Raw genomic sequence first — 15,637 nt, 5'->3', positions numbered from 1 at the left:
CTCCTGGAGGAGTCCTCAATGGAGGAGGATTGGGCGCGGAGAGTAAAGGAGTGGTATAGTCGTAGACCTCCAGCGCCGGTTCCGAGTCCGGTAAGATCCGTGCCTGCTCCTCGCACCAAGCCTGTGGTGCGTGTCCCCAGTCCGGCCCGGCCCGGCCCGTTCCTGCTCCTCGCACCAGACCAGTGGTGCGTGCTCCCAGTCCGGCCCGGTCTGTTCCTGCTCCTCGCACCAGACCAGTGGTGCGTGTCGCCAGTCCGGCCCGGCCCGTTCCTGCTCCTCGCACCAGAATAGTGGTGCGTGTTCCCAGTCCAGCTCGGTCCGTTCCTGTTCCTCGCACCAGGCCAGTGGTGCGTGTCACCTGTCCGGCCCGGCCAGTACCTGCTTCTCGCACCAGACCAGTGGTGCGTGTTCCCAGTCTGGTACGGCCCGTGCCTGCTCCCCGCACCAAGCCAGTGGTGCGTGTCGCCAGCCCGGTATGACCCGTACCTGCTCCCCGCACCAAGCCAGTGGTGCAGGTCGCCAGCCCGGTACGACCCGTACCTGCTGCCCGCACCAAGCCAGTGGTGTGTGTCCCTAGTCCGACCCGGCCCGTTCCTGCTCCTCGCACCAGACCAGTGGTGCGTGTTTCCAGTCCAGCCCGGCCCGTTCCTGCTCCCTGCACCAAGCCAGTGGTGCGTGTTCCCAGTCCGGCCTGGCCCATTCCTGCTCCTCGCACCAGACTAGTGGTGCGTGTTCCCAGTCCCGCCCGGCCCGTTCCTGTTCCTCGCACCAAGTTAGTGGTGCGTGTTCCCAGTCCGGTATGGCCCGTGCCTGCTCCCCGCACCAAGCCAGTGGTGCGTGTGTCCAGTCCGGCACGGCCCATGCCCGTTCCACCGGTGCCTGGTCCGGCACCGGTCAGCTGCTCCACTCCGGAGCCAGAGCAGTCCGCTCCACCGGGGTCCAGTCCAGCTCTGATCAGCGGTTCCACTCCGGAGCCAGAGCAGTCCGCTCCACCGGTGCCCAGTCCAGCTCCGGTCAGCGGATCCACTCCGGAACCAGAGCAGTCCGCTCCACCGGGGTCCAGTCCAGCTCCGGTCAGCAGCTCCACTCTGGAGCCAGAGCAGTCCACTCCACCGGTGCCCAGTCCAGCTCCGGTCAGCGGCTCCAGTCCGGAGCCAGAGAAGTCCGCTCCACAGGTGCCCAGTTCAGCTCCGGTCAGCGGCTCCAGTCCAGACCCAGACGTCAGCGTCTCTCCAGGTTCGGGTCTCCCACACCAGGGTCCAGACAGGGCTTGGTACGTCATGGGAGGAAGGAGAGGGGAGGCAGCGCGCCGAGGTCCAGACCAGACCAGGGGAGCAACGGGGAGGCTGAGAGTATGGGGTCGTCACACCCGGAGCCGGATCCGCCTCCGAGGCGGAATGCCCACCCGGACCCTTCCCTGTTATGTCAGGTTGGTGTGGTCGGAGTCCGCACCTTTGGGGGGGGGGGGGGGGGGGATACTGTCACGCCCTGACTCATGGGACTCTTGTATGTTGAGTCAGGATGTGGAATCCTATGTTGTATTTTCTATGTTCTCAGTCTAGGTGTTGTAATTCTATGTTTGGCCGGGTGTGATTCCCAATCAGAGACAGCTGTCGCTCGTTGTCTCTGATTGGGGCTCATACTTAGGCAGCCTGTTTGTATCATTAGTTGTGGGATCTTGTTCCGTGTATAGGCTTGTATTGTGTTCAGCCTGAGGACTTCACGTTACGTTGTTTTGTTCATGTGTTTATTTTGATAAATAAACATGTATGCATTTCACGCTGTGCCTTGGTCTGACACGTCCTTCAACGACCGTGACAACTGTACATTTCCAACTGTCTGTTTGGAGGTCTTGTAAGAAGAAGCTCGTATTTTTTCACTCTGCCTCTGTTCAACTTAGTCACACGGTCAAGAGAAAGAGCCTCTGAGAGTGACCACAGTGTCTCAGTCTATCTTGTTCTTGTCATATCTTTCAAGAGCACAGCTCTGTGGAGATATGAGGTGAACAGAGATTGGCTTGAACAGAGGGGAGTAACGGAACTAATGTTATCACTTGTTTGTGCTCTATGACCCGATACACATAGCCACAAGAAGAAAACAAGAGGAAAACAAAGAGGAAAATCTCCAACCCCAACCCGCTCAGCTGCCTGAAGAAGAAGAAGAAAAAACAGACACAGCTGCTTAAGACTGAGGGTGAGAAGAAGAAACGGAGCCGGCGAAGGAAACGCAGCAAGCCAGAGGGAGGGGAGGGTCCATCCCTCAAACCGACCCTAAGCCCCTAGTGGTGGGAAGAGACTTTGTTTTGAGGGCAGGATATAAATGTTTTTTTCCACCATTCCCAAAGGTTGGACAACTGAATATAAGAAAGACTGTACATATTTTTTTTTATAGATAATGACCGTTTAGATCTTTATTAAACCAATTTGCTCTGCATTTGCCAGTTTAAAGGCATCCCAATTCAAGTTCCAAATACAGGTCCCCTGTAGCTCAGTTGGTAGAGCATGGTGCTTGCAACGCCAGGGTTGTGGGTTAGTTTCCCACGGGGGGCCAGTATGAAAATGTATGCACCCACTAACTGTAAGTCGCTCTGGATAAGAGCGTCTGCTAAATGACAAAAAAAAAAAAAAGGTATCTTATGATGCCCTGAGCTGCCGGGGAGGGGTGTAACCAGCCACGTCTAAGCATTTATAGGTCTACTAAATAAGATCTCTTCTTAATCGATAACAAATAAAGATGATTGTTTGAAGAAAAGTCTCTCACTTTATTAGAATTTCCACGGCACTGTTCAGAGGAGACTGCGTGAAACAGGCCTTCATGGTCAAATTGCTGTATAGAAACCACTACTAAACAACACCAATAATAAGAATTGACTTGCTTGGGCCAAGAAACACGAGCAATGGACATTAGACCGGTGGAAATCTGTCCTTTGGTCTGATGAGTCCAAATTTGAGATTTTTGGTTCCAACTGCTGTGTCTTTGTGAGACGCAGAGTAGGTGAACGGATGATCTCTGCATGTGTGGTTCTCACCGTGAAACATGGAGGAGGAGGTGTGATGGTGTGGGTTGCTTTGCTGGAGACACTGTCAGTGATTTATTTAGAATTCAAGGCAAACTTAACAAGCATGGCTACCACAGCATTCTGCAGCGATACGCCATCCCATCTGGTTTGCGCTTAGTGGGACGATCATTTGTTTTTCAACAGGACAATGACCCAAAACACACCTCCAGGCTGTGGAAGGGCTATTTGACCAAGAATGAGAGTGATAGAGTGCTGTATCAGATGACCTGGCCTCCACAATCACCCGACCTCAACCCAATTGAGATGGTTTGGGATGAGTTGGACTGCAGAGTGAAGGAAAAGCGCTCAGCATGTGTGGGAACTCCTTCAAGACTGTTGGAAAATAATTCCTCATGAAGCTGGTTGAGAAAATGCCAAGAGTTTGCAAAGCTGTCATCAAGGCAAAGGGTGGCTACTTTGAAGAATCTAAATTATATTAAGATTTCTTTAACAATTTTTTGGTTACTACATGATTTCATATGTGTTATTTCATAGTTTTGATGTCGTCACTATTATTCTACAATGTAGAAAATAGTAAAAATAAAGAAAAACCCTTGAATGAGCAGGTGTGTCCAAACCTTTGACTGGTACTGTATATAAGGTCCCACAGTTGACAGTGCATGTCAGAGCAAAAACCAAGCCATGAGGTTGAAGGAATTGTCCGTAGAGGTCCGAGACAGGATTGTGTCGAGGCACAGATCTGGGGAAGGGTACCAAAAAGGTTCTGCAGCATTGAAGGTCCCCAAGAACACAGTGGAAGAAGTTTGGAACCAACAAGACTCTTCCTAGAGTTGGCTGCCCGGCCAAACTGAGCAATCGGTGGAGAAAGGCCTTGGTCAGGGAGGTGACCAAGAACCCGATGGTCACTCTGACAGAGCTCTAGAGTTCCTCTGTGGAGATGGGAGAACCTTCCAGAAGAACCATCTCTGCAGCACTCCACCAATCAGGCCTTTATGGCAGAGTGGCCTGACGGAAGCCACTCCTCAGTAAAAGACACATGAAAGCCCACTTGGGGCTTGCCAAAAGGCACCTAAAGACTCTAGGACCATGAGAAACAAGATTCTCTGGTCTGATGAAACCAAGATTGAACTCTTTGGCCTGAATGCCAAGTGTAACAAGTGGAGGAAACCTGGCACCATCCCTACCATCCCAACATCATATTGTGGAGAGGTTTTTCAGCGGCAGGGACTGGGAGACTAGTCAGGATCGAGGCAAAGATGAACGGAGCAAAGTACAGAGAGATCCTTGATGCTCCAGAGCGCTCAGGACCTCAGACTGGGGTGAAGGTTCACAGTTCACAGTTAAAAAGAAATGGCATATAGAAGCATACCAGATGGACATCATGAAAATGATCGGAGGAAGTTCAGGAGTAAAAACAAACAAAATATAATTAGTGACTGTGTCCATAAAATGTATACTGTATAGTATGTATAAGCATGAAGTAGAGGCCTAAGCATTGTTTTTCACTAGTTTACTCCAATTAGGGAGGAGATGGTGGGGTTGGAAAGTAATAAAGGGAAATATATATATTTTTAAAGGATATGTATGTATATATGTATGTATGTGTATATATATGTGTATGTATGTGTATATGTATGTACAGTGGGGAGAACAAGTATTTGATACACTGCCAATTTTGCAGGTTTTCCTACTTACAAAGCATGTAGAGGTCTGTAATTTGTTATCATGTGAGAGACGGAATCTAAAACAAAAATCCAGAAAATCACATTGTATGATTTTTAAGTAATTAATTTGCATTTTATTGCATGACATAAGTAATTGATCACCTACCAACCAGTAAGAATTCCGGCTCTCACAGACCTGTTAGTTTTTCTTTAAGAAGCCCTCCTGTTCTCCACTCATTACCTCTATTAACTGCACCTGTTTGAACTCGTTACCTGTATAAAAGACACCTGTCCACACACTCAATCAAACAGACTCCAAACTCTCCACAATGGCCAAGACCAGAGAGCTGTGTAACGACATCAGGGATAAAATTGTAGACCTGCACAAGGCTGGGATGGGCTACAGGACAATAGGCAAGCAGCTTGGTGAGAAGGCAACAACTGTTGGCGCAATTATTAGAAAATGGAAGAAGTTCAAGATGACGGTCAATTACCCTCGGTCTGGGGCTCCATGCAAGATCTCACCTCGTGGGGCATCAATGATCATGTGGAAGGTGAGGGATCAGCCCAGAACTACATGGCAGGACCTGGTCAATGTCCTGAAGAGAGCTGGGACCACAGTCTCAAAGAAGTTAGTAACACACTACGCCGTCATGGATTAAAATCCTGCAGCGCACGCAAGTTCCCCCTGCTCAAGCCAGCGCATGTCCAGGCCCGTCTGAAGTTTGCCAATGACCATCTGGATGATCCAGAGGAGGAATGGGAGAAGGTCATGTGGTCTGATGAGACAAAAATATAGCTTTTTGGTCTAAACTCCACTCGCCGTGTTTGGAGGAAGAAGAAGGATGAGTACAACCCCAAGAACACCATCCCAACCGTGAAGCATGGAGGTGGAAACATCATTCTTTGGGGATGCTTTTCTGCAAAGGGGACAGGACGACTGCACCGTATTGAGGGGAGGATGGATGGGGCCATGTATCGCGAGATCTTGGCCAACAACCTCCTTCCCTCAGTAAGAGCATTGAAGATGGGTCGTGGCTGGGTCTTCCAGCATGACAACGACCCGAAACACACAGCCAGGGCAACTAAGGAGTGGCTCCGTAAGAAGCATCTCAAGGTCCTGGAGTGGCTTAGCCAGTCTCCAGACCTGAACCCAATAGAAAATCTTTGGAGGGAGTTGAAAGTCCGTATTGCCCAGCGACAGCCCTGAAACCTGAAGGATCTGGAGAAGGTCTGTATGGAGGAGTGGGCCAAAATCCCTGCTGCAGTGTGTGCAAACCTGGTCAAGAACTACAGGAAACGTATGAGCTCTGTAATTGCAAACAAAGGTTTCTGTACCAAATATTAAGTTCTGCTTTTCTGATGTATCAAATACTTATGTCATGCAATAAAATGCAAATTAATTACTTAAAAATCATACAATGTGATTTTCTGGATTTTTGTTTTAGATTCCGTCTTCCACAGTTGAAGTGTACCTATGATAAAAATGACAGACCTCTACATGCTATGCAAGTAGGAAAACCTGCAAAATTGGCATGCGGGATTGGAAGTGAATCAGACAATTACATTGATGGAAGTTACAATCTATCTGCAATATTAAAGCTGATCTACCCCCTAAAATAATAACAATAATAATAATAATAATACAAAACAGGACAATGACCCTAAGCACACAGCCAAGACAACGCAGGAGTGGCTTCGGGACAAGTCTCTGAATGTCCTTGTGTGGCCCAGCCAGAGCCCGGACTTGAACACAATCGAACATCTACATTTCCATTACATTTTAGTCATTTAGCAGACGCTCTTATCCAGAGCGACTTACAGTTAGTGAATACATATATTTTTTAATACTGGCCCCCCGTGGGAATCAAACCCACAACCCTGGCGTTGCAAACGCCATGCTCTATAAACTGAGCTACATCCCTGCCGGCCATTCCCTCCCCTACCCTGGACGACGCTGGGCCAATTGTGCGCCGCCCCATGAGTCTCCCGGTCGCGGCCGGCTGCGACAGAGCCTGGATTTGAACCAGGATCTCTAGTGGCACAGTTAGCACTGCGATGCAGTGCCTTAGACCACTGCGCCACTCAGGAGTATAGAGAGCATCTCTAGAGAGACCTGAAAATAGTTGTGCAGCGACGCTCCCCATCCAACCTGACAGCGCTTGAGAGGATCTGCAGAGAAAAATGGGAGAAACTCCCCAAATACAAGTGTGCCAAGCTTGTAGCGTAATACCCAAAAAGACTCAAGGCTTTAATCGCTGACAAAGGTGATTCAACAAAGTACGGAGTAAGGGGTCTGAATACTTATGTAAATGTGATATTTACATCTATTATTTTTAATAAATTAGCAAACATTTCTAAAAACCTGTTCTTGCTTTGTGATTATGGGGTAATGTGTGTAGATTGATGAGAACCCCCCCCCCCCCATTTAATTGATTTTAGAGTAAGGCTGTAACCCAACAAAATGTGGAAAAAGTAATGGGGTCTGAATACATTCCGAAGGAATACACTTTTTGAAGTGACCAGGATCACACAATAAAGTCAGGGACTTATTTCCATTGTGGTCCCTATTTTTACATAAATACATATAATTACATAGATACAGACACATTACAGAGATAGAGACAAAAAAATGCTCAACCTCCAGATGAACATGAGCGGGGAGGTTAAGTACAATTCTTATAAACTTACAAGCTGGTAGCTTATTCTTTAGGTTGTTTGGAGCTGCTGGTGAACCATTATGTGCAGGCATTATCAAAGTGACACTGGACTAGCGCACTTGCCAGAGTCTTTAGGGTGTTTATAGCTAGGTTTCCATCCAATTGGTGACAGACCTTCATGTGAATATCTAAAATCTTCATAAAAACAATATGCCATTTTAGAGATTCCTTTAGGAAAATTGGGCACCGGACAATATGACAGGGAAGATTTTAATTATAGGCAACTTTTCTAAAACAATAATTGTCCACTTCACAGTTCAGCTTTCAGAGATTTGAGCACTAAATGTATCAGGGCATTGCATGCAATTCTACAGTAACCGAGTATTCCAGCCACTCTCTTTTAATGAACCAGTTGCTATTCAATTAACGTTCTTGGACAGAAAACCTGCGGCTACGGTAGGATTCTAGGCTAACCTGGGCTGGCTCCTCTGTTCCAAGATCATCAGGAACAGTCGGAGCTGAACCAATAGCCCCCGTAACATGGTGGCCTCCTCTCCTAACCTGCAGATCCGCCCTTTAACGGCCTCCTGCTGCCTCGTCGTCCACACCGTGTGCCCCCCCCCCCCCCCAATTTTTTTTTATTGGGGTTGCCTCTCGGGTCTCCGTCGTCGGCACTGTTGGGGCCGTTTCTCCTCTCCTACCTGGGCATCCTCCTTCATCGCCCTCCGATAACGGACAGCCTCCTCCTCCGTAATTCTCCCCCACCCGAGGAGGACTTCTACTAACGTAACCTCCTGTTGAGTCCCAGGCGTTTGCTCCTTCTCGGCACGCTGCTTGGTCCTTGTTTGGTGGGATCTTCTGTCACGTTCGTTGAATGACGGGTCAGACCAAGGCGCAGCGTGATATGCGTACATGTTTATTAATGTAATAAACAACATGACAAAACAACAAAGGAAACGAAACGTGAAGTCCAAGGTAGTACAGAACAACAAACCTTACATGGAACAAGATCCCACCACAAGACAGTGCCAATAGGCTGCCTAAGTATGGTCCCCAATCAGAGACAACGAGCAACAGCTGCCTCTGATTGGGAACCACACCGGCCAACATAGAACTAGACATACCAGATCCTATACATAGAAAAGGCACAACAAGAAATATACACACCCTGACTCAACATATAAGCGTCCCCTGAGTCAGGGCGTGACATTTTTTAGTCTATCTGTTATTAGTGCATAAGCCTAAACTTTAGGGCTTAACTGTAAGTGCGCCAAATTGCCTGCACAGCCAATCACCAAATAATGCTTTTGGGAACGGGCAGAAAAAGTTAACATCAGTCCAGAGAGGCAAAAAGGACATTGTCGAAGTTTAATTCAGTAAGATAAAAGCTGCGAAAGGAGAGTTGAAAATAAAGAGAAGGGAGGGCCAGAAAAGTCATGTTTTGGGAAAGATTTGGTGAAGTGGTAAAAGAGGATGATTGCAGTGCAGGCGATGTTATGTGTGATGATTGTGAGGCTCTATACAAATTCGACATTCACAAGACGGGACTTCAAATAGGCCTATGGCATGTCAAGGGAACTGTAGCCTACTGTTTAGATGGGTTAAACAGAAATTGAAATCTGGACATTGACTAACCAGAATAACCTACTGTTTCTGGCAGTCTCCGAAGTATAATGACAAAAGAGAAGCTACACGTATCTAATTATAGACAAGTTGACTAACAAATAGCCTACCAAAATGTCGGAAATTATAAGTAGAAACATATCTAAATCAGGCAAAACATAATCCTGCACCCCATGTCAAAAAATCTTTCTGCAGTCTTTGACTGTAGCCTATAGTGCTTTTTCTATATTTGCGGGTTAGGGTTGGGTGCCTGCCTCAGATTTTCACTTTATCACACATAGTTGGGCGGTTGCGGATAGGTTATTAGCAATTGTGGGCGGGTGCAGGTGAACAAACAGCTGACCCGCGCACCATTAGTACTTACTGTGATATATGGTGTATATTCCTATCTTAAGATGAATGCAGTAACTGTAAGTCGCTTTGGATAACAGTGTCTGCTAAACGACTAAAATGTTAATATAATCATTCAAACTTTTTTGCTATTTTTATATAGGGACATAAACTAACTGAGGGGGCACAAGTTTAAACTGAGGGGGCTAAGCCCCCTTTTGCCCCCTTGTGGATCGGGCAATGTTCTGTACAAAAACATTTTGGGAGATTGCAGATAGAAATGCCTTGAATAGAGCTGACATGATTCTTTAGAATCCAAGGCATGTTTGTTCTGCATAATACATTTCTAGCTGTCCTCCTGCTGGACGCGGCCCTGGTATCCGCTTGTCCCTACCTACAGTACCTGGGGCGGCATGTAGCCTCAAGGTAAGAGCATTGGGCCAGCAACTGAAAGGTTGCTGGTTCGAATACTGGAGCTGACAAGGTAAATCTGTTGCTGTACCCTTGAGCAAGGCACTTAACCCTACTTGCTCCAGGTGCTGTACAATGGTGACTCTGGCTGTGTCCCCACTCCCTGCAGGTTTCTCAGGGGGAGTTGGGATATGGAACACCTTTCCTTTCACACCGCCTGATATAGAGGTTTGGATGGCAGGGAACTTGGCCCCAGTGATGTACTGGGCTGTCTGCACCATGCGATTGAGGGTGGTGCTATTGCCATACCAAGCATTGATGCAGCCAGTCAAGATGCTCTCAATGGTACAGCTGTATAATTCTTAAGGATTTGAGGGCCCATGCCAAACCTTTTCAACCTCCTGAGGGGGAAGAGGCGCTGTTGTGCCTTCTTCACAACTGTGCGCTTGTGTGTGGACCATTTTAAGTTCTTATTGATTTGGACACTGAGGAACTTGAAGCTGTCGACCCGCTCTACTGCAGCCCTGTCGACGTGGAAGGGGGAGTGCTCGCCCTCCCCCCTTTCCTGTAGTCCACAATCAGCTCCTTGGTCTTACTGACGTTGAGGGAGAGGTTGTTGTTCCGGCCCCACACAGCCAGGTCACTGCCCTCCTCCCTGTAGGCTGTCTCATCATCGCAGGTGATCAGGCCTACCACTGTTGTGTCTGCAGCAAACTTGATGATGGTGTTGGACTCGTGCATGGCCACGCAGTCGTGGGTGAACAGGGAGTACAGGAGGGGAATAAGCACACACCCCTGTTGAGGTTCAGTGTAGCAGAGGTGATGTTGCCTACCCAGGAAGTCCACGATCCAGATGCAGAGGGAGGTGTCCCTCTGGAGTGCAATAAAGATTGCGTCGTCTATGTTGGGGCGGTATGCAAATTGGATGTCTGGGATGATGGAGTTCATGTATGCCATAACCAGCCTCTCAAAGCACTTCATGATTTCAGATGTGAGTGCTACTTAAGTGATAATGCCAGAGAAGCCGGTGTTTGGAGGATATATTGGCATTCGTCGAGGGCCGGCAAACCGTGCCAATATACAGTATCCTCCAAACACCGGCTTCAAGGGCATCATCACTTTTATACAACGGGTTACCAACATATTCAAACAATGGTTGACATATTTTCATTAAAAACGTTATTTTGATTAATTACTGTTTCATCCTTCCACAAGATATAGTCCCGACACAAATCTAGAGTTGCTACCATTCTATCGGTTCGGTTGCCAGAGACGCGACCCAATCGTTCAGTCTTTTTGTTCTGTATTTATGGACGTGACCCAGTCGTTCGTTCTAAATGTTCCATTGCCATACTGGCTGGCAACGTTCTTATCCCTTGCTTTCTAGCTAACCATCTACGGCTAACTTACAGTCACGTCAAACAGTGCAGCCAGAATAACAACAAAGTAGCATCATTTGCTGTTTTCTAGTGACATTTATTTGGATACATCCATAACAATGTGCTAATGAGGCGCGATTTCGCCTGGCATGAAAAATGTGCTCTCTCGTCAGGACACTGTTGTTCTGAGGAGCTAGCCAACAACACAGCTAACACAATCACTTAAAACTGAAGCTGGAAAGACTGCAAACTAGCTGCACTTGACCTTTTTTAAATTGACATTTCTTTGTATATATCCATAAAAATGATGCCAGCTGATTCATGATTTCGACTGGCTGAGAAACGCTGCCTGCCTGTCTGTCTGTCTCGTTCCGACTCCCGACACGTTCATTACTATGGGACAGCTGGAGATCGAATTTGAATATTGAAACAATGTTGCAAATGTCAGAGACAGACAGCAAGATTTATCCAAATCTCTGCTGTTGAAAACTAAATGTTAGTCTAAAAGAGATAATGTCTAGATGCTTTTTATAGTGGAGGTCAAGTTTATAAATTGCTTGGCTGGGCTGATGAGACAGTGGATTGCGCAGTCAGATGGAACAGAGTAAATAGACATTTTAACGTCATAGATTTAGCCGGTGGATTATAAACTGGGTTATTCTATCCCTGAATGCTGATTGGCTGACAGCTGTGGTATATCAGACCGTATACCACGGGTATGACAAAACATTTATTTTTACTGCTCTAATTACGTTGGTAACCAGTTTATAATAGCAATAAGGCACCTCGGGGGTTTGTGGTATATTGCCAATATACCACGGCTAAGGGCTGTGTCCAGGCACTTCGCGTTGTGTCTTGCCTAAGAACAGCCCTTAGCCGTGGTACATTGGCCATATACCACACCCCCTCGGGCCTTATTGCTTAAATAGACAACAGCTGGAATGCGGTTTTAACCAATCAGCATTCAGGATTAGACCCACCTGTTGTATGAAGGGTGGTAGACATTGTGGCATGAAGCCTTAGAGTTCTTGGGAACAGGAATGATGGTGGTAATCTTAAAACGTGGGGATTACAGACTGCGACTAGTAGAGTTTGAAAATTACTGTGAATATACCTGCCAGCTGTTCTGCGCATGCTCTGAGTACGCTCCCTGGAATACCATTGGGCTCCACGGCCTTGCAGATTTTGACCTGATTAATGACTTTACTCACATCGGCCTCTGAGAGCAAGATAACCCAATCTTCTGGGTTGGTGGCGGCCCTCACACCCGGCACAATGTTGTTATTGTCAAAGCGTTTGTCTGGTAGAGAGGCATCGTTGAGCAGATCACAGCTAGGTCTTCCTTTGTAATCCGTAATGGACTATAGCCCCTGCCACATGTGGCGGGCGTCGGAGCCTGTGTAATATGATTCCACCTTATTCTTATATTGTCCTTTTGCTCGTTTGATGACTCTGCAGAGGTCATAGCGGGACTTCTTGTACTTGTTCCTGTCCTCAGCCTCAGGGTTGTCTGCGATAGCCCTGTGTGCAGTAGCCCTGTCCTTTAGTTTAGCACCAACCTCAGCGTTAATCCAGGGCTTTTGTTGGGGAAGCAGCGAACCTTCACTGTGTGGAAACGTTGCCGATGCATTTCCTAATGAAGCCAGTGACGGAGGTGGTTAGCTCGTCAATGTTATCAGCGGAGTCCCAAAACATATTCCAATCAGCATTGGCAAAGCAGTCCTGTAGCATAATCTCTGATTCTGGAGACCATTTCTCAACGGAGTGAATCACGGGTAATTCCTGTTTGAGTTTCTGCGTGTAAACAGGAAGCAGGAGAATGGAGTCACGGTCAGATTTGCCGAATGGAGGATAAGGGAGTGCCTTGTATGCGTTTCTGTGGGTAGAATAAACTAGTTTTAGCACCCCTAGTGGCGCAGGAGAAGTGTTGTTAAAAGTGAGGTAGAACGGTTTTAAGTCTCACCACGTTAAAGTCTCCGCCCACCAGAAACGCTGCCTCTGGGTGAGCGATTTCTTGTTTGCTTGTGGAGGAAGGTAGACAGCTGTGATAATTACGGATGCGAACTTTTTTTGTAGTTAAAAGGATCTGCAGCTGGGTCTCCCGAGTACCGCAGTGGTCTAAGGCACTGCATCACAGTGCTAGAGGCTTCATTACAGATTCGGGTTCGATCCCAGGCTGTGTCGCAGCCGCCCACGACCTGGAGACCCAGCTGCAGATCCTTTTAACTACAAAGAAAGTTCTCATCCGGGGAGGGTTTGGCCGGCCGGGATGTCCTTTTCCCATTGCACTCTAGTGACTCCTTGTGGCGGACCGGGTGCATGCATGCTGACTTCGGTCGCCAGCTGTACAGTGTTTCCTCTGACACGTTGGTGCGGCTGGCTTTCGGGTTAAGCGAGCAGTGTGTCAAGAAGCATTGTGGCTTGGCGGGGTCGTGTTTCGGAGGACGCATGGCTCTCGACCTTCCCCTCTCCCGAGTCCGTATGGGAGTTGCAGCGATGGGACAAGATCGTAACTACCAATTGGATATCACGAAATTGGGGAGAAGAAGGGGTAACAAGTACCCCAAAAAAAGGGTCTGCAGCTTACCATGAGGTATTCTACATCAGGTGAGCAAAAGCTCGAGATTTCCTTCACATTGGAAGCGGCACATGAGTTCTTGTTTATGAAGAGACACACCCCTCCTCCTTTAGACTTGCCAGAGGCTGCTGTCCGATTGTGCTGCTGCATGGAGAATCCACTGAGTACTACGTACATAGCATCATCCAGCCACGTCTCTGTAAGACATATAATATTTAAGCTTTTCAAGTCTCTCTGGTAGGAGACTCTCAAACGAAGCTCATCCATTTTATTCTCGAGTGACTGGACATTTGCCAACGGAGAGGAGCGCCGGTCAGTTTTCTTTTCGCCTCAATTGCACCAGGACACCAGGACGCCTGCAGCGTTTTGGTAGCCCATGGAACAAAGGAATAGGGTACGGTATGATCAGGGGAACAGCTGAGTCGGAGTTGAAGTAATATTTGAAGTCGAAATCAAGGTTAGTAACTGTTGATCTGATGTCCAGAGGTGCTTGGCGGTCATGTGTGATAATAGGATAAACTTTCAGTACCAAAAAAGTTACGATAAACATGAAAAAAAGTCACTTAATAGCAAAGTTGGGTTGGAACTCGTAAGATATTGCCCTACTCTGTCGGCACCATCTTCTATCCAAGAAATCGGTGCAGTATGACTAACAAAAACAATAAAACATCAAACTGTGTATCAAGTCTGTAGTGCATATATATTAAAAACATAATAAATCAAATCAAATCAAATGTTAATTGTCACATGCACGTGTTTAGCAGATGTTGTGGCGGGTGTAGCGAAATGCTTGTGCTTCTAGCTCCGACAGTGCAGTAATATCTAACAAGTAATATCTAACAATTTCACAACATATACCCAATACACACAAATCTAAGCAAGGAATGGAATTAAGAATATATACATATATGGATGAGCAATGACAGAGCGGCATGGACTAAGATACAATCTTGTCCCTGATATCCTTGGAGAGTTTGGAATCTGATTGATTGATTGCTTCTGTGGACAGGTGTCTTTTATACAGGTAACAAACTGAGATTAGGAGCACTCCCTTTAAGAGTGTGCTCCTAATCTCAGCTCGTTACCTGTATAAAAGACACCTGGGAGCCAGAAATCTTTCTGATTGAGAGGGGGTCAAATACTTATTTCCCTCATTAAAATGCAAATCAATTTATAACATTTTTGACATGCGTTTTTCTGGATTTTGGTGTTGTTATTCTGTCTCTCACGGTTCAAATAAACCTACCATTAAAATTATAGACTGATCATGTCTTTGTCAGTGGGCAAACGTACAAAATCAGCAGGGGATCAAATACTTTTTTCCCTCACTCAATGAGGGTGAGTAATGCAAGATATGTAAACATTATTAAAGTGACTAGTGTTCCATTTCTTAAAGTGGCCAGTGATTTCAATAGGCAGCAGCAGCCTTTAATGTGCTAGTGATGGCTATTTAACAGTCTGATGGCCTTGAGATAGAAGCTGTAATTCAGTCTCTCGGTCCCAGCTTTGATGCACCTGTATTGACCTCGCCTTCTGGATGATCGCGGGGTGAACAGGCGGTGGTTCGGGTGGTTGATGTCCTTGATGATCTTTTTTTGGTCTTCCTGTGACATCGGGTGCTTTAGGTGTCCTGGATGGCGGGTAGTTTGCCCCCGGTAATGCGTTCGGCAGACCGCACCACCCTCTGGAATGCCCTGTGGTTGCGGGCGGTGCAGTTGCCGTACAAGCCGGTGATACAGCCCAACAGGATGCTCTAAATTGTGCATCTGTAAAAGTTTTTTAGGGTTTTAGGTGCCAAGCCAAATTTCTTCAGCCTCCTGAGGTTGAAAAGGCTCTGTTGCGCCTTCTTCACCACACTGTCTGCATGGGTGGACCATTTTAGTTTGTCAGTGAAGTTTACGCCAAGGAACTTGAAGCTTTCTACCTTCTCCACTGCAGTCCCGTCAATGTGGATAGGGGGGTGCACCCTCTGC

This window comes from Coregonus lavaretus (assembly GCF_964263955.1).
Source record: "Coregonus lavaretus genome assembly, chromosome: 24".
Classification (NCBI taxonomy): domain Eukaryota; kingdom Metazoa; phylum Chordata; class Actinopteri; order Salmoniformes; family Salmonidae; genus Coregonus; species Coregonus lavaretus.
The sequence above is the reverse complement of the archived record's forward strand: the minus strand, read 5'-3'. Positions refer to the sequence as shown.